The 24,623-nt window shown below is 42.9% G+C and overlaps 1 long non-coding RNA gene across 2 annotated transcripts in view; it reads left to right on the forward strand.

The window, feature by feature from the left end:
• The window catches only part of LOC123581225, a 51,678-nt gene that overhangs the window by 21,584 nt on the left and 5,471 nt on the right, over positions 1–24,623 (forward strand). The window contains exon 2 of one of the 2 annotated variants that reach the window (XR_006703680.1): positions 7,311–7,551. This is a non-coding gene — a long non-coding RNA (uncharacterized LOC123581225). Of the gene's footprint in view, positions 1–7,310; positions 7,552–20,053; positions 23,312–24,623 lie in introns of those variants that run through there. The other variant, XR_006703679.1, reaches the window with a different exon arrangement.

Here is a 24,623-nt window from a genome sequence, read left to right on the forward strand (position 1 = left end):
GACAAAACAAACAGACTCATAAATATGGAGAACAAACTGAAGGTTACTGGAGGGGTTGTGGGAAGGGGGATGGGTTAAATGGTAAGGGGCATTAAGGAATCTACTGAAATCATTGCTTCACTATATACTAACTAATTTGGATGTAAAGTTTAAAAAATAAAAAATAAAGTTAAATTTAAAAAAAAAGAACAAAAGGTTCTCAGAGTAGGGAATCTTGACTCTTTGGGGCCCACTCACATAAAAAGAAAAAGAATAAGCATTTCATGATTGTTTTTCACATGCCATGAATCCACTTAAGCCTATTACAATCACTTTGACGTGGAGGCGTCTGGGATTACATTTGGGCATATGTGATTCAGAACTTCCACAAACCAGGCCTGTGCCTTCAGTCAGAGGTAGCCCAAACGACAGAACTGTAAACCCTTTCCACCTACCTTGGCTCAGAAGATACCAGATAACCTTACACCCTGCTGAGCTCCTGAATATTCACCACGCTCACACCTTGAGGTTCTAAATCCAAATCCAAATGCAGGTAACTGCCATTGTCGTATCAGAGTTTCCCAAAAGAATCATGTGTTAACAGAGGATGATTGATTTTTCCAAAGTCATCTGCCAATTCCTGTGTAAGCAACAGAATCTGGGTCAATGCTTAAAACTGGTGTGCGAAGAGGTTTTCAAACCCAACTGTGCCTTTGTGGTGATTATGTAACAGCCTCCATATGGAGAATCACTACAAACGTTTGCTTTTCTCTCATGCTGATGAAGCATTTTATACTCTGGAGGAATGTTCTGGAGGAAGGTGGTTGGTTAAAAACAGGCAAACTGGAGACACACATTTTAACAAAGTTTCCATATGTATTTCGTCTCAACATGTAGCCCTCAGATTTTTTTCCAAAGAGCATCTCAGCAGTGAATATTTTTTGGGGCACTAAAAAGTGGCATATTGATTCAATCATTTTTATGTTATAAATAATACTAATACAACAATGTTACTTTGAAGTTAGTGGTATCTCAAAAGAGCCTCTATCACCAGGCTTTTATAGATAAGGAAACAGAGCATTATGGAAGCTGTGTGCCTGATTAAGGGTCCACCATATCCTCCCCTTCCTTTTGGATTTGCAACCAGATCCTCAGTCTGGTTGCAAAAAATGGAAAAGGTTTTTCAGAGGAAAATTTATTTAGGCTATATTGACTGTATGAAGAGAATTCTGGAAGCAACTCTTAGTTCATCTTTTTGTGCTCATTGCCACCACCATACTCCACCAGCCATGTGACAGGAGTAGCATGCAGAAGAAAGAAAAAACAGAAATGGACTAAAACAGCCGTTCTTCCTACACCCACCCCCATTGGTGGCCGGCATGGTGGTGAGACAGTCACCAGAGGTGCCCAGGGCCAGAACCGCTGGAATTACTCATCTTCCTCCATCTATATCCCAGGAGTTTCCCCCTCTCCCTAACTTTCAGGAGGATGTAATGGTAGGTCAGAGTGTCCCGGGTCAATGGGACTAAAATCTGGCCTGAAAAGGTCCTGGATCTAGTATAAATCCTATCATGGGTGGAAAGGAAATCCAATCAGAGACAACATCAAAGGCAAACTTGAAGGGAACAGAAGTCACAGAGTAATATGGATGTGGGATCTGGACTAGTTACACCAGTCATTTCCTCGCTGCCATATTCCCTTCTTCTAGAAGCTTACCTCGCTTACCTAGGCTTACCTAAGGGACAACCACATGGCTGACGCCCCTGGCCATCAGTGATTGAACCAGATGTGGACATCTGACCCACCTTGAGCCTATCAGATCTCTCGATGTAGAACTTGGAGTTGGGACACCAAGAGCCTTGAAACTGTTAGTTGTCTGTAGGTGCTGAACCCATGAGACACTGGCTCCCCGTGTGAGGCAGGCAGCCATCTTCACTCATGCATAAATGAAGGAAGCTGGACTCGAGGGAAGAACAGAACAGATGTTCAGAGACAAAGAAAATTGAGAGGAAGGGAGAAGGAAGAGTAGCTACCTGGGAATGCTATCTCTTCAGTGCCACAGGAAGAATTCTCAAAATCAGGTTGCATAATATTCCCTTATAAATGTATAAGAAATTCCCATTTACTTATGTTAGTCTCAGTGGGTTTCTGGTCACAGCAACTGAATGCTCCCCTACCCTAAGATGAAATGGTTGGGATGGGGGTTCAGGGCAGGGAGTGAGTGAAGGAGCCACGAGGAAAGACAACTCGGGGCACATTTTGAAGAGACTAAATCTTAGAGTGCAAGTACATGCACAATATCCACACAAGCAAATGTTATGAGATAGCCCTGTTTCCAGTGTGTCAGTTTGCCCAAATTTCTGTTGGGAGAAATAGGATATATCTATTTAAATACATAATCTTAGTATTGACAAGGTCTTCCTAAGAAAGACACAGACCTGGAAACAATAAAGAAAAGATTGACTGATTAGACTTTTCCACCCTTAAATTTTAAATGTTCTTTGGCAAAAGACATTGTGAGCCAAGTTAGAATGAAGGATCTACATGACAGCTGGGGGCCCTCCCTCCCATCCCCTCCCCCACACTCTTCCAGACAGACACTCCTTCAAGGCTGCTAGGCAGGGTCCAACCCAGGCTTCATGGCTGCCATGACTCCTGAGAGTGTCGCAACTGTTGACAGCAAGACTGTGACTTCTAACTGTCCCCAAATGAGGAAATGAAAGGGAAGAAAGAGGAAATGGGATGGAGTGAAAAATGGATGAGAACAACATAGAGGGAGGAAAAAACACTGAGAAAGATGGAAGAAATGAGCTATTTTTCTGTCCTCTGCCTCTGGACCTCTCCTTTGTGACACCCTAGTCACGCGTTAACTCACTGAGCTGTTACTGTGGAAAGGAGGTTGTAAGAAGTAACATTAACTGAGGGTCATAATGGTGACTTGGGAATTCGACCAACTCCACCTGACCCCACACCCATGCTTGGCTAAATTAAATCTGTGGACCATCCGGTAGGATTCTAAACAAAACTTTCAGGTCTAACATTTCCTCCCAATGCTTAGCATTTCCTCTTCCCTAAATTCCCTTTATTGCTACCACCCACCAGAATGGAGAATCGAAATTAGGTTCTTTTACTTAGTAGCTTGCCAAACTATAAACAACTCTCTCCAACTAATCCGTATCTCATCTAGGGAGAGGGCAATAAAAGTCATGATCTATGTGGTCAAGAGTCTGGTGAGACATTTTTACAGCATTGCAGACGGTTTTCCAAACGTGGCCGCTTTATCCCTTTCTGTAGATCTCAGTTTCTCAGTCCATAATGCAAAAATAATACTACCTGTCTGTTGCCTATTTCTCAGGTGATTTGGTCAGATCATGAAGGCTTATATGTAAAAACATTCTGAATCTTAGAGAAACGGTGGAGAAATCATATGGGAACCTCATATGATGAGAAGGCTAGGCATATTGCAATGTTTGGGGGGAAGTGATTTGGCCCAGAGAACACTTGACTTCATGCAGTATCAAGCTGCTTAAGGAGACTCGAGTCTAAACAGTGCACCATTATTTCAGATACGTCTTGGATAGCACGCTGTTTGGTATAATAAATGGCGACTCTAATGTTTAAGTTTTTTTAATGATTGATTTTTTTAAGTTTATTTATTCTGGGGGAGAAAGAGAGAGCACAAGTGAGGGAGGGGCAGAGTGAGAGAGAGGGGGAGCGAGAATCCCAAGCTGCACTGACAGTGCAGAGCCCAACATGGGGCTCCATCTCACCAACCCTGAGATCATGACCTGAGCTGAAATCAAGAGTCAGGTGCTTAACCAACTGAGCCACCCAGGCATCCCTCTAATTTTTCATGAGCGTGTTGTGAAAACATGGTGAAAATGGACAGGGTAATAGTAATTGGATTGGCTGCTGTAGAAAACGTTATGGTAGCTCCTCAAAAAGTTAAAAATAGAATTACCATGCGATCCAGCAATTTCCCCTTCTGGGTACATACTCAAAAGAGTTGGAAGTAGAGTCTTGAAGAGATATTTGTACACCCATGTTCATAGCTGCATGGGAAGCAACCCAAGTGTCCACCGATGGACGAGTGAGTAAGCAAAATGTAGTATATACACATAATGGAATACTACTCAGCCTTACAAAGGAAAGAAATTCTGATGCATGCTACAACATGGCTGAAACTTTAGGACATTGAATGAAATAAGCCAATCACAAGAACACAAATAGTGTCTAATTCCACATATATGAGGTACTAAAATTAGTCAAAATCACAGAGAAAGAACTTAGGATGGTGGTTGCCAGGGGCTGGTGGGGGAAGGGTTATAGGGGGTTATTATTTAATGGGCATAGAGTTTCAGTTTTGTAAGATGAAGAGTTCTGGAGATGGATGGTGATGATGGTTGTGTGACAATAGGGATGTACTTAATCCCACTGAACTGTATGCTTAAACGGTTAAGATGGTAACTTTTACGTTATTATATATTTTACCCCAATGAAAAAGTTTTGAAAAAAATTGGATCAGTGGTTCTTCCATAGATGTCATTCAATGTTGGGTTGGTTTTTTTGTTTTTTGTTTTGTTTTGTTTTGTTTGCTTTTATTTACTTCCTCTTACAGGAAATTTCCTCTCTTAAATTGTGGCCAAATAAAATTATTACTTGTGATTTTACAATGTGCCTGACTAAATGAATATACTTTTGATAGTGCTATCATGTTCCTGATTGTTACAAAAAAATTTTTTTTTTGTCTTCCAGGATTCCAGTGGAAAGTAGGTATTAAATGGATATAAAGTAGGGGTCATGGCATATATCCTTTAAAACCCATCTCCTCCACAATCTTACATTTACATTTACCCAAATCCTTGAGCTTGGGACCAATCATAAAAGCCTATATCTCAGGGTTCCGAGAAAAAAAAAACCTAGTAATTAACTATGTATTGAACATTATTGGTGTGTATTGGGCTAATGCTTTTCATGTACCATCTCATTCAATCTTCAGCCCTTTAAGACAAGTATTATTATTAGCCTCACTTTACAGATGTAGAAACGGAGTCTTAAAAAAGTAAGTCATTGCCGTAGTCACACGTCTAGGAAATGATGGAGTAAAACTCTGAGCCAAGGACATCTGGATCCAGAGCTCATGTTTTAGCCACTTGTTGTAGTTTTAATGCATCACAGTGTGGCAGCTGCAGGCCTGCCTGGACTCGTCTTAGACTCTGAGTTGCTAGGCTATTCCACAACGGTTGACAAACTACCAGGTGTCAAACTACCAGGTGTAGTATCTGCTCTGAGTCCGAAGCTGGCAGGAAAAGCAATGGTACGTGGAAGAGAAGAAGAAAGATGATGTCAGATGGATTGTGTGTGTCCAGAATATATCCATATATTTTAAAACGTGCAATGCCTAATTTTTAAACAAATTCCACATGCAGAGAAAATACACATGCATTTCTTTTTTTTTTAAATTTTTTTTTTTCAACGTTTTATTTATTTTTGGGACAGAGACAGACAGAGCATGAACGGGGGAGGGGCAGAGAGAGAGGGAGACACAGAATCGGAAACAGGCTCCAGGCTCTGAGCCATCAGCCCAGAGCCCGACGCGGGGCTCGAACTCATGGACCGCGAGATCGTGACCTGGCTGAAGTCGGACGCTTAACCGACTGCGCCACCCAGGCGCCCCAATACACATGCATTTCTAAGTGGAACATAAGTTAGCTTAATTCATTCCTTCTTCTTGATAAAAATGGTTAGAAGTCGCTTAGAAATGCCTTTTATCATAAAACAGAAATTATCAGCATCAACCTCATTCACCACTTATTGTTTCTTGTTCCTTCGATTCTTATCTACCCCTTCGCTTTCTTTGCCTTTCTCTTGCACCACTCCTTCATAAGAATTAAAGTAACTCATTCAAATGTCAAGTCAAACGTTCTTCCTTTTGGATGGAGATCACTTCCCTCCCGTCCACGACTGGCTGGGCCTGTTACCTTTGGGTGACAACTTTGCCAGAGATGTTGGAGAAAAGAGGGATGGCATTTCCTCTTAGAAATCCGGCCTGTGTGACCTTTCCCATCTCGCTATGGTTTTATACGGTTGTTCTGTCCCTCCGTAACAGAGGCCTACACAGCTTACCTTCACGCAGTGCTCAGTAGATACCAGGGGAGGAACTTGCTTGCCCACGGTCACTAGTATGTGGCAGATTCAGGATTCAACCCAGGTCTGTCTGACTCCAGAGCCTATGCACTATACTGGCTTTCTAGCCAAGGTCCACCTCAATGTGTTGCTGGGAGGTAACTTGCCTTAGCAGTGCAGACAGTCATGGGAGAGACCCTGGGTGTCACCTGCTATAGCTGTTTCTTAGAAGTGGCACCAGACGGTGCTGGCCTTTCTCTTCCCAGGGCGAAGAGGAATAAGAGTGATATGTACAGGCTGGAGGAGACTGATCCCCAAGATTTAGGAGGAAGGATGTGGTCAAGGTACCAGATATATGGTATCTGATCATAGCATTCTAGATCTGAACTGGGCTTAAAAGATAATCTCCTCAAATTCTTTTATTTGCAGGTGAGGAAGCTGCAGATCTGAGAGACCAAGTGAATTGTCTAAGGACACAGACAGTTAGCTGGATGCCAGCCCATGACCTAATTTTTTTGATTCAGAATAAACTGCTTTTTGCATTCCACTTTCCCTCTGCTTGGGTTTTACTTGTGATTAAGAAGTCACAAAGATCAGAAAATTAAACTGCTTTTAGCAATAGAATTTCATATTATACAGTTCTACTGAAAGTAATTATAATAATAATAATGCAAGCAGACCTCCCAAAGGCAGGGGTTCCAAAACGTTTCTGTCTCTTGCTAAGCACATATATAGAATTCCAAGGCCATCTTTATACCACACAAAATTTCCAAAGAACTGAGCAATTTCCTATAAAAACTCAATTGTGTACTGATTGCCAAGTTGGAAAACTCAGGGTTTCCCGGCAACTCTCACTTTCCTGGTGCTCTTGGGGATGAAATTCCTCAGCCAACAACCTCTCCTGACTTACCTCCTCCACAGTGGCCATGACCCAGGTCCCACTGGCCCTTCCAGATGTTTCTGCCTCCCCTGATTTCTCTCTCCAGAGCCTATGATCTTGTCTCCAACCCTCACCAGCTGAATAACCTTAGATGGAAAATTCTTGGGATGGACGGCCCACATTTCTCTTGCACTGGAAGAAATATTGGACTAGAACTCAGGTGAACTCACTTCAGGTCCTGATTCCAACACTAATCAGTCCTGGTCCTTTGCTTACTTACCTTTCAGGGTTAAGGACAAAAAACCTTTGCTTACTTACCTTTCAGGGTTGTTCTGAAGATTTTGCAAGTTGGAGAGACACAGGATCCTGGGGCCAAACTGGGCCTACTGAGTCTAACCCCTCATGTCAGAGCTGAGGAAAAAGAGACCCAGAGGTTCTGTGACACCTGGCCCCCCGCCAGGTCTTGGTGAATGGCGAAGTCAGCGCGAAGCTTCAGATCCTCCCCAGGTGATCTTCTACAGTTCAGTGCCGCCCATGATGACAAATATGAAAGCTTGTTTAAAAGGGTAAGTCATGAATCTGACAACATATAATTATTTAGTTATTAATTAATACACTGTGTATAGAGTCAGCACTAATCCATTTTTTTTCATGCCTTAAAAGGGCTATAGGTTGTCAGGAATTTCTAAAGGTGGCAAAAATACATCTAAAGACAAATACTTCCCCTTCCAATAAATACAAGTTTGATTAGAGGTTAAGCTCAGTCTCCTACAGTGGCCATCTCTTGTTGCTTTTTAAAAAATCATTATCATTGAGATACAATTCACATGCCATAGAATTCACCAATTTAAGGTATACGCTTCCGTGATTTTTAGTACATTCCCAAGACTGTGTAACCATCACCAGGATCTAATTCCAGAACATTTTCATTGCTCTGCTGCTTTTCAGATGTCAGTCTGGTCGGGTTGAGTGTAGCTTCCCTTGAAGCATGGCTCTTGGTTTCAGCATATTACATGCAGCCCTGGTGTAGTGATCATCTTGGCTGAGATCAGATATCCCAAGTTCCCTCTCAACTTGGAGAGCTGTGTATCTGCCCGAGGCCTGATTGATTCCCTCTGAGATAGACCAGGAATGAGATAGACATTCAGTCTCAAAATAAGCCTTAGCAATGAGAATCAGAACCTGAAAAGAAAAACTCAGCCATCAGGGCTGAGCTGCGGGATTAACATAGGAGAAGGTTGAAAAGGTTCCCGGAGGCCAAGAGTGAACAGAACTGGAAGGTGGTGAATGTGGTTGGTTTCAAGACTGAGGGTTTAGGTGGTGGAGGGCTCTCCGTGGTGTCCTTTTTCTGGGACCTGCGGCATTTATACATGCTGAATCATCGCCCCTCTGCCCTCCACTCCACTGCGTTATCACCTGATCTAAGCCTGCAGGGTTTCCTGAGCACCCAAGGGCCATCATAGGTGCCTGGACTTCTCCTTCACAGCCCTCCCTCCCTCCCCGCCCCCACCCACCCACCGGAGGGTACTATGATTACCTGTTTATTCATCTGCATTCCTGAATAGACAGCAGGCTTTGAAACGGAAGAAGCCCTGCCTCTTTTTGTTAGCTACATACCTTGCTCTCGGGATCATCTGGCACCAAGCACCCTAAAGGTCTCTTGAATAAATTATTAATTCGTCCACAAGCCCAAATGTCTTCTTCCAAATCTCTATGATACTCACACTAAACTCGAGTACCTGGAACATACCCGAGCACCCCACAGTTGTCCAAGGTAGATACACAAAACACTGACGACTTGGATCAATGCTGTCTACCTGTGGTTTGCACTAAGTAGCCCTTGTTCTGGTCCAAAGAACAAAAGAGAGGAAGTCCCTCCTCTGTACTCTATGAGAACCCTTCAAGTATTTGAAATGAGCTGTCACATCCTCTGTATCTTTTATTTTCCAGCTTAAATATATGTGCTTCTTGACAGTTATGCTTAAAATATGGATTCATTACTTACACATCACTCAACCAATATTTATTTATTTATTTATTTATTTATTTATTTATTTATTTATTTATAAGTAAGCTCTACGCCCAACGTGGGCCTTGAACTCACAACCCTGAGATCGAGAGTCGCATGCTCCACCAGCTGAGCCAGCCAGGTGTCCCTCAACAAACATTTTTGATCATGTTCTATGTATAAGGCACTATGACAGTGGCCCTGGGTACCAGACGGGACATGACACAGACCCTGCCCTAAAGAAGTCTGAAGTCCGTACTGGTTGTGCTGTTTATTCGAATTTCTGGGGTTTCTTGAATGGGCCAAGTGTGGTTTCTAGAACTTGACAGTATATTCCCAAGTGGTTTGAGCAGGGCAGAGTTCAGAAGAACTATCGCTTCGTGATATGGACCCTGTGCTTCCAAGAGCTTTTGATTGTTCATTTTATTTTTAGGAAGTGCTCAGGGTATACTCAGGTGTGTGTGTGTGTGTCTGTGTGATAGAAGACATTTGGTTAAAATTTTTGTAAGACTGCTCTTTGTGACTGAACCAAATATGTGATAGTATTTCTGGTGACAAAAGTTCAAGTCAAACACATGCTCATCATAAAACTCAAAAAACAAAACCCAACTCACAGGAATAAGCAGGTTGCAATTTTCCTATCGGACTTAACTCACAAGGATGAACAGATTTTTTTTTTTTTTTTAAGGGCATTTCACACTGTCATTAATGGATCTTTATGATGCTTCTGAAAATAATTGGAAAGGACGCATGGACATCTGGCATGTAATTAAGGCTGTTTCTAATTATGGGGGGCTGTTTGTCTTCAAAGCAGAGCGGACACTGGGGTACCCTTGGATGGGCTCTTTTTTAAAGATACTTGCTCAGGATTTGGCAGACTTTAGTCTTTACCTATTTGAAGAATGTGGGGTGGGCCAGTTCATTTTAGCTTCTGACCTGAGTAACTTTGGACCTGAAATTCCTTCAGGCTTTTGTTGTTGTTGTTGTTGTTGTTTTTCCTATGGGGTTCTGCTTTCAGGCTGAAAATGTGAATTTTTTGGTGATGCTGTTTCCTGGGTACTTTCCATAATCAGGAGACAGAATCACCAGGGACTAGAAGGTCAACAGAAAAGAAAGTGCTTCTCATCTGTGACAACTGGGATAAATGTGGGAGAACTCTGCATACTTGGGTGGTCAGGAGGCCCAGGAATGAGGCCAGAAAAAGCAGAGTGCATGAGACTCATTCTGTCCTCTACTAGATTTAATTGGAAGAAGGGATTGTGCTGAGTATTTAGCAATTAGTGATTTCACTGCTTAATATTTTCAAATAATTTTTCCTGGCCTAGCATCTCTTCATATTTACGCAATATTTATTAGGCATTCAACGTGTGCCAAGAACTGCAGAAATAATTATTATCATAAGTGTTGTCTTAAGGAGAATCTGTACCTTTTTGTTCTCCTTATGGTCCCCAAAGCACATATTATGCTTTGCTCATCAGCCATGGATACAGTGATTTTGAAGGCAGTTGAGGGCAAGAGATTTTAGAATCCTCCCGAATGATGTTTCTTAGCCTAAGATTTCATTGGCACTGAGGAGAGGTCTGTGGGAATTGTTGCATGGGCCACTGTGAGGGCTCTTGTCATTAGTCCCCACCTTAATTTCCAGAAATCCCTTGTGGAACCCTCTGATACCTGGTAGCAATGAGTGAAAATCAGTGTTCTAGTGAAAAGAAAATTATTTCACTTAAAAAAATTTTAAACTTAACAGACATTTTTTTCTAATTATAATATTCCCACGGAAGAAATCCTTTGTTATAGATCCTTACCAAAGAAATTTGGAAAACAGAGGTAAGCACAAAGCAGGAAATTAATGATCTATTATTATTCACTGTGCAAAGATAAGTATGGATAAAATGTTGGCAATTACAGAGGTGCCTGGGTGGCTCAGCTGGTTAAGGCTTGGGTCATGACCCCCTGGTTCATGGGTTTGAGCCCCACATTGGGCTCCATGCTGATGGTGCAGAGCCTGCTTGGGATTCTCGCTTGCTCCCCCTCTCTCTGCCCCTCCTCTGCTCCTTCTCTTTCTCAAAATAAATAAATAATCTTTAAAAAATGTTGGCGATTACATCTCTTCACTTTTCTAGACACGATTTTCTTTTACAACAGTTCTGTAGCCTGCTTTTTAAGTAATAATATATTGTGAATGTTTCCCCAGGTCATTGCGACTGCTTTTTCTCCTACAATTTAATTGTAACAGCCAGCATGATATTCTTTTGTTATGTATGCACTGTCATTGATTTATCTAATTGCATATTATCGGACTCTCAGGTTTCCACTTTTTCACAAATATAGATAGATAGATATTCTTTATCTCTTAACTCTTTATTCCCATTCATCATATGGTAAATTATAATAATTTCCTTATAATAATCTCCAGAAGTACAGTTTCTGGGTGAAAGGATACACCAAAAATTTAAACCTTTTTGGAATGTACATAAAGGAGCTCTGGTTTCTGAGTAGGGATGTTTTTGTCCCGAGCTCTAACCAACTGCGTGACCTTGAGTTTAATTGCTCCATCTGTAAAATGGGGAACATGGTCACACCCCCACTGTATTTCAAAAAGTGATTCTGCAGAGGAGAATACAGTAAGACTTTTGAAATACAGCATGTGGCAGGCACAACCTGATGTTTGCCTGCTCAGCGTTGTTCTGTGTCATTCCAACAAATCTTGTTTTTTTTGTCAGGTATTCACCCCTCACCCACTGTAGTCCTTGTTCCTTTAGGGGATGCCTAAATTGTCTGAGTGTAATCTCCTCAACCCTGCCAGCGATAGGTTCAGGAATGGCATGTGAACCAGTGTGGTTTCATGAGATTCAAGGAGAAGTTGGCTGGGGCTTCTGGCAAATCCCCCACTCTTGAGAGAGTCATAGGAAGGAAGAATCTCTCTCTCTGGACACTGAAATATGCAAACATCAAGCTCGGTCATACTGCTGCAACAGCCATATGACCCCATCCACAGAGCTGTGCATCATGTGGAGGAGGGACTGGAGCCACTGGATCAGTCACCCTGGAAGCTTGTCCCACCTCTGTCATCCAGTGAGACCCACGCCTGGTGGCGTATTCTCTTGGAATCCATCAACGTGATATAACTCCAGTTCTGACCATCATCAGTTTTACTTTCTCTCTTAGTTACAGGAAATGTTTTTTAGTCTCTTATAGGTTTCCTTCCAGCCTCTTATATCCTCCCTTTCCCAAATATCCAAGAAATTATGCCTCAAGGGAATATTTGAGCGAAGAGGCTAGTGCTCACGTAAACAATTCAGAAATGACTCACTTAGATCTGCTGAACTGAAACAGCCCAACCCTGGCCTTCCAATTCTGATTCCAATAGAATCAGAAGATTTTCCACATTGGAAGGAAACTTGGTGTTCACCAAGTCCCGATCCTGCTTTGTAGAGGAGGAAACTGAGCTTCAGAAAGATTTATGGTAATATGCTACAAAGTCCCTGCCAGCTGAGCGCTCACCTGGGAGCCATTGTGACTCCTGCCACATTTCAGCAGGGAACTTAAGCCAAAATGGATCATCATTGGCTCTTTCCCCACCATGTATTTCCTGGTAAATCAAAGCATCCCATTTGTAGCAAGAACCCAAGATGTAACATTCCTACCGCCTCATTGGAAGTCCAGTCTTCTTCCAGTTCTTCCTAGTGATTTTTTTTTTTTTTTTTTTTTTTGTAGAAGTCCCTGGGGAGAGGTCTGGCAAGTAATCCAGACTTCTTCCTGCAGTTCTGTGGAGCATCTGCTCTGCTCTTGGTCTGCACCTCTTGGTACCCTTCTGCCACTTTAACTGTTATTTGTCCCCTATTCCTGTATTTTGATTGTCTTCACAGTCCATGCTGCTGCCAAATTCCCCCACATGTCATCTCTGTTCAGCCCATGGGTCATTCACTGTTCATGCTCCATGTAACCGTCCTGGATGGCCACCTACTCCTGTCCCTCTTCCTCTTCAGTCAATAAGACAACGTTTGTTTTTCCTGGCTGTGGAATCTGAATGGGTTCCCCCATTTGGACTTCACCCTCTTAGCCTGCTGTTCTACAGAAGACATGTGCCCTCCTGGAATGGAATGGGTTTTACCAGGACTGGCTCTGACACAGCACCACTCTGTGTGGGGCCACATCTCCATTGCAGAATGCCGCTCTGCAAGGCTGCTTCTTCACATGTAGTGTTTCTCAGAAAACCCACTTCCAAATGATGGGGTAGCACTACAGCAGGAATTCTCAATCTGTCATGAACTTGGGGTGGAGGTTGGGCATCCACAAACACTTTAAAGTTATATTCAAAGTTCTGTGTAAAATAGCCTGTCATGGGACAAAAGCCTCTCATTTTGTATCAGAGTGTCAAAGGGGTCTGTGACACTAAAATGGTTGAGAATCACTGGTCTCTAGAGGGTCTCTAACCCAGCTGGTCTCTAAAGCTGTTTAAGGTCTAAAAGTCTGTGACCCTGGGATTCCATAATACAATACTGGCTTGTAGCAAATTTACCAAACACAAAATCATTTGGCCATTCTCCCAAACTACTTTGTTTCATTCCTAAGTAGGTTCAAGAATTTACGCAGGAACTTTTAGCTTTATTTGCACTGGAGATGTTGTATTGTTTTAAGAGAATAACAAAGCATTAGGAGCTGAAGCTTTTATTAGCAAGATATTAGTACTCTATCCATAAAAGATTATTTATTCTAACCTCAAGTACTGTAAATATTGGGAGATCTTCTTTTTCATAGCAGCAAGATCTTGGAAACTGTACTGACTGGAAGGAGGATGGGGAAAGGATGGCACTTAGGTCTGGCTCCTTTTCCAGGTACTTCCAGGAGTGGAGTCTGGTGGGGTGGGGAGATGTAGGCAGGCCTTACTCCTCTTCTGCCTGGTTGCCTGTAGTTCCACAACCGACCCCTAGATGGTGTCCTGTTAGCAAGGGGCATGGTAACCATTTACCTAGGAGGTGGTGACTGATCACTGAAACTGTCAGGGGGTCAAATGGTAAGTATGTCACTTCAATTAGAAGACAGTATTGGGAAAATGACCCGAAAATTTTCTTATACTACTTATAGTAAAATCTGGAAACATTTAGCATTGGCCCAGTCATTGAAAGTATGATTTAAGTGATATTCTGAGGATGCGGTCAAATTTTTCTTTTAATGGTGAAGTGCACGTGACATAACATTTACCATCTTGGCCATGTCTAAGCATACAGTTCAGTAGTTTGAAGTACATTCACATTGTTGTGCAACCAGTCTCCAGAGCTCTTTTCATCTTGCAGAACCAAAACTCTATACCCGTTAAACAGGTCCCCATTCTCCCCTCCCCCAGCACCCCTCCACAACCACCTTCTGCTTTCTGTATCTATGAATTTAACTACTCTATGTACTTCATATAAGTGGAACCTTACAGTATTAGTCTTTTGTGATTGGCTTCTTTCATTTAGTGTAATGTCCTGAAGAGGAATGTATCAATGTTTACAAAAGTATTATATTTTTTTCCCAATATTTACTTATTTATTTTGAGAGATGGGGCTTGGGGGGGAAGCAGAGAGAGAGAGGGAGAGCTGTCAGCGCAGAGCCCATCACAGGGCTTGAGCTCACAAACCATGAGATCATGACCTGAGCCCAAACGAAGAGTCGGATACTTACCCAACTGAGCCACTCAGGTGCCCCATCAATATTACCTTTTAATTTGTAAAGAAAAATTGGCAATTGTTAAAAAAAAAAAACAAACAGATGACTTGGCTATTGATTCGTGCAGACAGCTTCACAAGCAAATGCTCTCGTTCAAACCCGTGAAAGTCAAGACCTCCCCTGTAATGCCCACCAGGAGGTCTTCTAAGTCTCCACTAAACACGCAGACTTACGAAACTGCCTTGCCACACAGACACCAGTAGACTCAGAAGGAGGCACAGGCCAGAATGCAGGGCACCAACTCTGCTCACCGAGGTCTTTGGCCCCCAGGCATGACTCAGGTGTGAAGAAATGAGACTTATGTCAGAAAGGTGTGGAAGTCACCCTGGATTAGAAGCCCCATACTCCATGGGCATAGCTCCTGTAGTCCCTGTGAGATCTTGCCAGTTACACCCCACTAAGGGACACCCAAAGGTATGGCTTCCAATCTGTATTTACAGTTGTCCCAGTCTGGATACAGTTTACCGATCAGGGCCATTTTTACTTTCTTTTATCAGGTTTTCAGGTAAGTAGAGTGAGAAAGTTAATCAAAAGGCAAATGTTCATGCCAAAGGGTTTTGCTAATCCTTTATTCTTAGCCCTTCAAATGGTTAAGTTGCAGTTTCTGACAAAGCATCTGGTTAAATAGGAAGGAGTCAGAATGACGAAGTGATATGAAGAACTAAATTACAGAGCGAAAGTTGTCATCTCTTACTGACTAGAGTTCTGTTCCCCAACACGCACAGACTGATGGAGCTATAATTAGAACTCCCATGCCTGACAACGTGCCATCACATATCACATTCTTTCCTAAGAGAAGGAAGGGAGAGCATGTGGAAAGGGAAGACGGGGGCTGATCTATGAAGAAAGCGGTGGAGTGAGAAAAGGGAAGGTGTTTTTCCTGGCAGTGGCTGCCCCACTGGCAGCAGATTAGCCGCCCTTAGAGATGCTGAGATGGGTCCATTTGGGGAAAAAGGGGAATTGGGGCAGGAATTTGTGAACACTCTGATCTTGCTAAAGAGGAGTCTCTTTCTGTCTTCAAAAGAGGAAAGTAATTCACTGTCATCATTTTGCAGGAGCTTTGAATTGCAAACAGAAAAACTATGGACCCCCTAAGAGGTAGTGGGTGTGGGCTGGGATCTTCCCCCCCCCCCCCAATCCCTACTCCCCAGTAAGGTCAGCATTTGTAGTCAAAATGGACTAGATACATCGTCCCTATAGCTTTTCATTTTTGTTGAGAAGAAAGGAGTCCCTCTCTATATGTTACATATTTAATACACATGAAGACATTTCTGGATCTTCATTTATGATAAGGAGGGTATGATGGGAGAAACTTGAAAGATGGATGCAAAGCCAATATCACACCAGGACAAGTAGAAGATGAGTTTCTCAAGAAGCAGCCAGCCCATGAGTGTGTGAAGAGCCAGGTTGAGGGATGGAAAAGGAAAATTTGGCCTGACCCAAAGAAGTTCCTATGTAAACAGTGAGGATAGGAGAGATATCCTGTTGGACTGAACTCAAGACTACAGTCTGGAAAAAGCCAACAAAAGGACCTCCTTTCTCTGACTGAAGCAAGAACTCTAGTCCCTACTGGGTAAGAGTTAGGAAAAAGATATTTTTCTTTGTGCCAGGAAGGGCTTGAACAGGGGAGCCATCTGCCACAGCTGAGCAAGGTCAAACATCTTGTACGGACCAGAGTGGAGTTCCTGTTCAGGGCACCCTCACACACAAGCAAAGCCCTAGGAAGACAGGAGTTTTCTTGTAACCCCAGTCCCTGGAAATACTTAGCATTGAGTAAGCTCTTCAATATGGCTGAACAAATATGGCCTGTTGGGAATGCTACTTGATGCTTCACTATTGAACAACCAATTCTCCCCAACTTTCCTAGGGCATTCTTAATTTCTGACTTATGGCCAACCAGTGAACCCTGACAGGAGAATGTACTTGCTCTAGGGATGTGAAGAGCTGCGGAGAGTCATTATCAATGAGATGGACCCACGGGTCTCAGGAAATGACAATAGGGGTGGCATTTGGGAAAAGCAGGAATCTCTTGTGCATGTATGCACACACACACGCAACCTCCAAGGTCCTCTCTTAGGACCCAGTTGTATCTGTGTGTGTGTGTGTTGTTTTGTTTTTTAGCTTGGTGACATCTGGCAGTGTTTAGTCCCTCCTCCAAGCTAATGGATAAAAAACTAAGGTGACTCGGTGTCACTAAATCATCACCAGCTGTGTCTAGCTTTTCAAATCTGCTATTAATATCAGAGCCAAATGTTACTTATTAACCAAACACTGCTGATTAATCATTTACAGGTATGTGATGGTGGTAGAGTTAAACCCCCAAAGACAATGCCCTGGCTGCTAAGGATTTATGGGCTTTGACAAGAGAACAATAGGATGGGAGAAGGGCCAACGGGGCACAAAAGGAAGAGGACACAGGAGAATATGAACCTTCACCTAATACCTTGTTCGGTTTAAACTGCCTTTTAAGATGCTTAGAAGAGGCGGCACTAGCCTGTGAGGACGGGAAGCAGTCACTGTCAGAAGAAATCCAGAACATGTGAAAGTGAGGATGGGAACATAAAGCTGGAGCATCAGGCAGTTTGTCTCTTTCCTCCTTCAGCTGAGCCAACAGCCTGTGGGTACTACTCGTCTGGCAGAGTCTCCCTCAGATCCTTGGAGCTCGGCTATTTGAGGGTTCTGCTCCCTGGAGGTGTTTTCTCTAATCCTACAGAATGCAGCACCACCTGTGAGCCCTCCTGCTAAAGGGCATAGGAGCAAACTTGCGGGCTAGCGAAACGTGGTCCTCTCCTCTTCCTCCTTCCCCCATCCCAGAGTGTGATGGTGGAGACCAAAGGCAGGGTCCCTGGTGGCCCCACGACCGTTCAACTAGGAATGGCCACCTGCCAGGAACCGTTGGTAGAAGGCTGGGGGTTCAGTTGTAGGAGATCATCTTTCCAGAAGTGTGGTCTGAGGTTACGTGGGGTTTGAGAGTTCACCAGAGACAAAAAGGATTGTGGTTGAGATGGAAGGGAGTAGCCCAGAGCTTTGGGGCACCCGTGTGTGTGCCTTGCACACATGTGCATGCCCACACCCCACATATTATACTGTGTGTGCATGTGAATGTATGTTTGGGAAGTGTTCACAATCACGGAATCTCCCCAAACTATACTCGTGCTCTCTTTCTCGGGTGACAGTAAAAACATGATCATTGGAGGAAAAAAAATCCAAAAACCCAGAAAAGCACAGAGAAGAAAACAATCCCATCACCAAGAGAAACATTTAAACATTTTGTATCTGGCACTCTCGTCTTTTCACGTGGCAGATGGAGAGTTCTTCATTTAGTTTTCCGAAATTGGGATCTTACTCAACGTACTGGTTTGTTTATGTTAACGATGTACTATTAAACCATTTTAAGTTAAGGGTGTATTGTGAATGTTCCCCCATGTTCCCATAATTTATTTTTTTAAGTGTTTATTTATTTATTTTGAGAGAGAGAGAGAGAGAGAGAGAGAGCGCGAGTAGGGAAGAGACAGAGAGAGAGAGGGAGAGAGAAAATCCCAAGTGGGCTCCATGCTCAGTGCAGAGCCCAAGATCGGGTTCAGTCTCATAGCTGTGAGATCACGACCTGAGCGGAAAACAAGAATTAGACATTTAACCAACTGAGTCTCCCAGGTGCCCCATCCCATGATATGTTCAATGCTGGTCTAGTAGTCCACGCCTGGATGCAACCCAGCCAGATACTTTAACTACAATCGGGATAAGCACATTTACTCATAACCTTGGCCCAAGGCATAAGTAAATATGATTAGTTCTGCGCTTGGCTCTATGACCCCCAAAGTCCCATGACACCAGCATTTCACTGGCAGCTGTGTTCTCTTTCGTGTGTGTGTATCTGAGGAGAGAGACCTTTTTCTTCCCTCCTGTGACCGGATGGGATTTTTCTCTCTCTCTGCTCACTTGTTGTCTATTGTTTTCCATGAATCCCCATGTCTGTGTGTTAGCATTTCAGACTGGCTGGGGGTAGTGGGGTGGGGAGCACTTTGGGAAACACAAACCTCTGATTCTTGAATGCCTGCAGGCTGACCGACAGGGTCTAACAAGCAGTGCTCACCCTTCTAGAGCTGGACCAGGACAGTAGGCCTGTGGTGTGGGTGGGGAGCCTTAACCGCTCCTCCTCCTCCTCTCTGCTACCATTTAAAACCATCTGGAGGCAGGGAGGAAATTCGTTCAGCCCTTCAACTTGTGTGACCACACACATTCTTTTAAGAGATATTTACTAGCTTCGCAGGAAAACAAAATTCGCCATAAAAAAAAATTTGAAGAAAATATTCTCCATTTTCTCCACTTTCCCCTTGTATGACTCTCCACACGAGAGGTATTTGTAGCCTCTCTTCAAGCGTGCTTCAGATTTTCACTTCAGCTTTGGTTTTCCCTCACAACTTCCTCTTGCTACTGTGAAATGTGGTTGGCTCAAGTGACTTTTCCTTTCTTTCCCATCTTTGCAAGATAATCCACGGGCCGTGTCTCCGGAGGCGAAGTAAGAAGACCTTCACAGGGTTATTCTCCTGACCCTACTCAGTCCCGCCCTGGAAGAGGGGGTCTGCCTCTGGACAAGCGGGAAGGCCCAGGCTCCTGACAGGACCACTAAGAACTGTACATAAACTGGGGAGAAAAGCACAGGACCTTTTCTTTTTCAGAATTATACCCTGTTTCTTCTTCTTGTTTTTCCTCTGTGTCAGTGACCCAAGAATAAAACTAAGGAGAAAGGGAAAATGTGATTGGTCAGGCCTAGGGAAGGTGAGGAAAGGCAGGCTAGAGCCACAGATAATAATGAATAACTAAACATCACGGGGGCAGCTGGGTGGCTCAGTCGGTTAAGCATCTGACTTCGGCTCAGGTCATGATCTCATAGTTCGTGAGTTTGAGCCTTGCATCACGCTTGTTGTGTCAGCACAGAGCCCGCTTTGGATCCTCTGTCACCCTCCCTCTCTGCCCCTCTCCCACTCGCGTGCACTCTCTCTCTCAAAATAAATAAACTTAAAAAAAAGAACACATCACAGTCGATAGTTTCACAGTTTAAAGATCAATTCCATATCCATTATCTCATTAGCTCCTCACAATAGTCCGAAGAGGAATACACCACAGACATTACCATTATCTCCACAACTATAGACTTAGAATTGCAGGTCTCTAATGGATGCTATGGTGTCCTACCCAGATGTTACCTCAGGACAGAGAAACTCATCCCCCTAGCTGTAGGAGTGTCCACTGCTGAGCCCCCCTACCCCCAAACTGGGAACTGCTCTCCATTGAAGGGCTCTGCCTCAACCAACGTTTCACTCCTTCTCTGGGCCCTTGCTTTGATTCCAGACATGTGGAAAGGGCCATCCCAGCTCCTGTACACCCTGTAGGATCAACTGAAACACTGTAGCAACTGCATCAGAGTTCAACAAATAGGGTTTTTACTCTATGTGCCTCTTTGAAAACCACAATTTTTTTCTCAGTATCTCATATCTTGGCTCTCCATCCATATTATCCCTACGAGTGTAGACATATAGTCTTCAACAGCTGCAAAACATCCCATGGATATCTCATAATTCACTTATCCCATTCCTTATTGTTGAATATTTAGGTACTTTCCAACTATTTTCTATCAATTATACTTTGTTGAACATCTTTGTATATACATCTTCATAAATTTGTCCAACTGTCTTTAGGATGAATTCCTAGAGGCTGATTGATGGGTCAAAAGATACTGCTCTCCATAAGAGTGCTAACAATTTCTATTCCCACCACAAGTACTGGGAAAATCCCCAAATCTGTCTGTCTCCATTCAGATTCGTGACGATGAAACTCAAATGGACCCTCAGCACTGCAATCCTACACACATTCCTCCATAGTTTGCTTTCCTACTTTTCAAGATAATCCTTTAAATTGGTTTCATTTCTTCTTAACCCTACTGCATCCCTTCCCCTCCCACATGCCCAGCTGATATCCTGGTTTCATACCTGTCCCCCCTGCAAAAAAATTGAAGGCATAGAGGGCAACAATCTTACCTGTCCACCCTCAAATCGATACACCCCCAACCCTGCCACATGGACTATGTACCAGAACCCCATTGTCTCTGCCTTCCTCTTTCACTATAGCAGTGTCCACGTGGCTAGCCATGGTTAACACCTCACTTGAACCACATTTGTCCAACTGCTCAAGGACTTCTGTCCTGCGATATCCCCTTTCCTTCTTACATCATCATCACCATCCACCACCACCATCATCATCATCATCATCCTCATCATCTCTGTCTTCTCTCTCCTGGATGATTGCCAATGGCATAAAATGAACTCTCTCATCCCCCATCTCAAAATACAGACAAATCAAAAATCAAAAATAACAAAATAAGACAACACTCCTTTCATGGCCCCTCTAGTCTTCACCCCATTTCTCTTCAGTTCCCTTCCCAGCAAAACCTCTGGAACAAGTTGTCTACACTCTTTGCCACAAATTCCTCACTGTCCATCCACTCTCCACACTCTCCCAGTGAGCCCTACCACTCACCCCACCTGTTCTTATCCAACTGATTCCTTTTATGTTGCCACATCTAAGGGACATATTTTGGTCCTTGTCTTGACTGATTCCCAGTGGCAGAGGCAGTGTCTAGAGCGAACCACTCTCCTGAAAAACCCAACCACCCCAACTTCTAGGATAATACAGGATCCGCTGGTTCCTCTTCTAACTTACACATTTCTCCTGCTTAGATTGTTTTGCTGGCATCTCCCCCTCCACATGAACTCTGAAGATTGGAGTACCTCAGGGCTCAGTCCTTGGCCCTGGAGACCCTTCCTCTTGTATCCCCACCCCCTTCTCTGTCTCAATAATCATCACATAAAATCAATACCAAAAATTGACAAAGGCAGCTCAAAAAGAAAGAAATACAGATCAATGGCATATCATATATTCACTCATTCAATACATATTTATTGAACACCTACTTTGTGCTAAGCATTGAGGGAAGACTATGGTGAAAGAGATAGGAAGTCTCTGTTCCAAAGTTACATACCATAACGTGCAAAATCTCACACTCAAAGCAGAAGTGATCCTTAAATGGTATAATTGCATGTGAAGGCTTTTTTTTTTTTTTTTAATATTTGGCTTTATTAAAGGTTTTGATTTTTTTTTTTTTTGTCCTTGTTTTTTTTTTTTTTTCTTTTAAGGAAAAGGGAAAGCCAGGTTTGTACCTCTGAAAAAAATGTTGGCATAGTTTTTAAACAAACACTCTAAAGATTCTCTAATCTTCTTAGAGTCAGAAGTGAACTATTTCCTTACTTAACTACAATTAGAAATGGCTTATTTTCTCAATTTTAAATGAGTTTCTGAAACATATCACATGACACCAAAGATGAGTGGAAATTAGAAGCTGTTGCTGCTCTTTCTAGGTCATGAATCATAGCCTTTTCTCTACAATTTGCTGCAACTAATGTCTGAAATCTAAGGCCCCCATCCTGAATTAAATTATAATTCAGAGTTAAGAGGACATTACCCAAATCAGCACTGTAGGGGTTTATTTACATCATGCATGTAGTGATAAATTGGGAAATCCTTGTGTATTGAAGATCTTCCTCTCTGAACATTCGGATATCCCATAACACTGCCTTTAGGATAAAAATAAGGTGGGGCAGGGGTTGGCCTGGATTTGTTTTCAGACATCTTAACCAACATTTGGACCAAATACATAGAAAGCATAATACATTTATATATGTATCAATTATTATATTCCCTAAATAGCCATAGTGATGAAAGTCTCTGCAGTACACACACTTAGTCTACTAGCTTTCTGGCTTTATCTTTCCATCCTCTTCAGACTTTGTGGGGTCCACTGTGTGGATATCTTGACTCATGAATTTTTTAGACTAATTATCCCAGCAGATTTAAGCCTGTTGGACACTGGGGCACTGGTTGGTGCTGTTGTGACTGTTAATGGGCATATACTGGGTAAGATTTTTCCTTTCGTCTTGTTTTATGTCCCAAGAGTTTGGCTAGGGGTCAAGGAGAGGGTACCCCAAGATGGGCCACTTTGGCATTAAGACTATTTTGAGCTGAAAGTAATCAAGATCCTGTGAACTCCAAAGAAACGTTTTGCCCTTCCCTTAACTACATGGAAGAACCTAAATTAGAGGAGGTCTTTCCCAGAATAATGGTTATTACCAGAGTTAAAGTTTATTTGAGTGACCCATCTGTATACCAGGGCAAAAATCTAACTACCAAACATCTGCTTTTTTTCTTACTGCCCTGTCAATGGCATTTTTTCCCTTTGAAGTCCCAGATCCCTATTCCATTCCCCCGAGTTCAGGATGACATATATACCTCCTTTTGCCTGACTGTTTTTGGAATTTCTGTGACTACGTGGATTCCCCATTTGTACACTATTAAATTTGATTTTCTTCCTTTAATCTGTCTCATGTCGATTTGATTCTTAGTCCAGCTAGAAGGGCCTTTGAGGGGACAGGAATTCTGGCTCCTTGACAGTTGGCATAGTCAAAAGGATGTTTTAAGTCACTGGACACCAGTCGCTCTGACGCTGCTGGAGCTGAAATCTCCTGGGACATCTGACACACAGCTGGCAGAAGGTAAGATTTCTTACCACGTCAGCCTGCCGGAATCTCTATCTGCGGAGTCTGATGAAGTGAGAATGACAAGATGAGAGTCCTTTTTCTCTCTTTGTAAATATAGATTAACAGGAGAAAATGTTTGCAAAACTAGTTCCTTAGGCTAAGTGACTCTTTGGTTAAAGTTGATAGAATACTCTTTGGTTGCTGATCCATTCCCTCCCAGACATGGTCTTTGTTTTCCTGTCCCTGTGTCTTTTACATTATTTGTCATACAAACTTTGCTGTGAGACATCTCAGCCAAAGCCACAAAGCCACAAAATAGCGGGCAGGGGTCGAGCATGGAAACACTGTTAGAGCAATCACCACCTGAAGAAGACTCCTGTGTTAGGATAAGTTGACCCTGGAACAGGTTAGCTTAACAAACATTTGGACTAAATACGTAGAAAAAATAATACACTTATATATGTATAAATTATTTTATTCCCTAAATAGCCACAGTGCTGAACCTCAAGAAAACTTCCATGCAGTGAGGTACACTGTGAAATGTCACAAAACCCCCAACCCTGTGGCACATCCCTCCTTAAGTATTAGTTTGGCTCCAGGGCTCAGAAGAAGCTGTTAATGGGCACATACTGGATAAGACTTTTCCTTTCGTCTTGTTTTATGTCCCAAGAGTTTGGCTTTGTGGCGAGAACATTCTCTTTGGTCTTCGCCATCCAGAGAATGGTGGAGGGGCACCTTGGCGGCCTGTCAAATAGACTGGGGATCTAAGTCTCTCTCTCTCTCTCTTTGTCCAGCCATTCCAGCTCTCAGGGGACTTTGTCATGAGCAGCCCCAGCCTGTAGGAACCTTTGTCACCTCAACCTTCATTGCTTGTTCTTGCTGGAAAGCCCAATTCCAGTAGCGCCTGGAATCATCAGTGTCACAGATGAGCAGGTCGATGGCTGGGGGCATCCAGACTTTGTGGGAGACTGGAGACACTGTTATTACTACACCATCCTTCCCGCCTATGCAATGAAAGCTTTTGCTTTCCTAGACTAATTGCAGGAGTAAACTTTTTGAATCATGGGGGCTGCACCATCTATGCCCTCTGCGGACACTTCCTGCATCTTCGGTGAAGCCATTAGAAGGCTTATTGGTTTGAGTAACTTTTAATAGATCCTACTCATCAATGGCCAGACAATGGATCCTTTAAATTGGCTAGATTTAAATTATATATATACCTATATGTGTGTGTGTGTGTGTGTGTGTGTATACATATATATATATATATATATATATATATATATATATAATGAAGGTCTCGCAATTGTCTTATTAGTACAATAAC

This window comes from Leopardus geoffroyi, chromosome A3 (assembly GCF_018350155.1).
Source record: "Leopardus geoffroyi isolate Oge1 chromosome A3, O.geoffroyi_Oge1_pat1.0, whole genome shotgun sequence".
NCBI lineage: Eukaryota > Metazoa > Chordata > Mammalia > Carnivora > Felidae > Leopardus > Leopardus geoffroyi.